The sequence below is a fragment of the Pteropus vampyrus genome, unplaced genomic scaffold (genome assembly GCF_000151845.1).
Source record: "Pteropus vampyrus isolate Shadow unplaced genomic scaffold, Pvam_2.0 Scaffold14, whole genome shotgun sequence".
NCBI lineage: Eukaryota > Metazoa > Chordata > Mammalia > Chiroptera > Pteropodidae > Pteropus > Pteropus vampyrus.
In genome coordinates, this window is record NW_011888795.1 from 14,145,917 (window position 1) to 14,147,677 (window position 1,761).

The following is a 1,761-nucleotide window of genomic DNA, read 5'->3' on the forward strand; positions in this document are numbered from 1 at the left end:
TACAAAGAAAATTCCAAGTGAAATGGCTTCACTGATTGATTCTGCCAAACATTTATATGCTACAAAAAGTCCTCCAGTTAATTGAAGAAGGAGGAATACTTCCAAATTTGGAGGCCAATGTTACCCAAAGATATTATAAGAATAAAAAATGACAAGTCGGTATTCCTTGTGAGCATAGATGCAAAAAACCTGAAAAATAAACATCATTCTCTGTGAGCAAAAAGAGGATCCACAAAGAATATCTTAGTAGCTAGAGTGATTTCCCAAACTCAATCTGCTCAAAACTCCCAGATTCAAGAAAGGAATTCAGACATCAAGTTCTACCTGCTACTTTTGTTTCTAATCTTATTTCACCAAACAGATTATAAATACTTTGTAAACACCATGTAATTGGGGATCATATCTTCTACTTAAGTTTTTCCCACTGGCATAGTAATTAGGTATTTAATTAATATTTGTTTAGTAGTTTGATAGACACAAATGTAGAAATCAATTATGTCTAACAGATGAATTAAATATACACTGAGATATTGATACCGATTTCAGTCTAAGACAATTTTCTTGGGGTAGTTAACTCTCTCTATATGCATATACATTTTGATGCAAATTTTTAATTTAAATATATCTTTATGAAGTGTAGAAATTAAAGGTATCTAGCAGAATAAATTTCACAAAGTGAACAAACTCATGATACCGTTCACAGATTAAAAACAGAATATAGCCCAGATACCAGAAGTTCTCTTTTGTCCCCTTAGAATTGCTAGGCCTTTAATAGTAACCATAGGTTAATTTTGTCTTTTATCAGTAAAATCATAACAGATGCACTCTTTTGATTCTAGCTTCTTATGCACTCCATTAGATTTATTCATGTTCTTGTATATAAAGTTTGTTCATTCCCATTACTGAATATATTGTAAAAATAGGCTATTATTTATTTACCTAGTCTACTGTTGTTAGATAGTTGAATAACTTCCAATTTGGAGATACTATCAAAAGTGCCACTATAAACATGCTTGTACATGTCTTTTGGGCTATATACTTATACATTTTTATAGAGTTTATACCAAAGAGTAGAATGACTGGATCAAAGATATGCATATTCTATTTTTTTTTTTTTTAAAAGTGAGGCAACCCTTGTTGACCTCACAGATTGCAAGGACCTTGTCAGCTTACAATCCTTTATTTTTTATTTTTTACACCTACAGCACCTAGTCTTCTTAGGTGGTTTCTCATCCAAGTACTAACCAGACCCAACCCTGCTTAGCTTCTGAGATCAGATGGGATTGGGCTTTGTTCAGAGTGGCATGGCCGTAGACAAGGATGTGCACATTCTTAGCTTTAGTAGATATTGCCAAGTAGTTTTACAATTTATAGTTCCACCAGCAAAATATGAGAGTTCCAGTTGCTCTACATCTTCGCCAATACTTGAAATTGTTATTTATGTATTTTATTTTAGCTTTTTTTTTTGGTAAGTGTATAATGGTAATTGCTTTGTGATTTAAATTTTCACTTTCCCTATGATTAATGAAATTGAGCACCTTTTCTTATGATTATTGCTCAAATGAATGTTTTATTGTGAAACATTTGTTTATATCTTTTCTCATTTGTTTTCAGTTGTATTGTACTGTATGTTCTTATTGATTTGTAGAAGTTCTTTGTACATTCTAGCTATAAATCTTTGTTGGGTATATGTTGCAAACATTTTCTCTTGCTTCGTGGATTGCCTTTTTACTTGTTTAATGGAATCTTTTTACGAAACTA

General features: G+C 31.5%; 1 pseudogene; it reads right to left on the bottom strand.

Moving 5' to 3' along the window:
* Positions 1–1,196: 1,196 nt before the first annotated feature.
* LOC111734301 lies at positions 1,197–1,316 on the bottom strand (annotated as a pseudogene).
* Between the last annotated feature and the right edge of the window lie 445 nt (positions 1,317–1,761).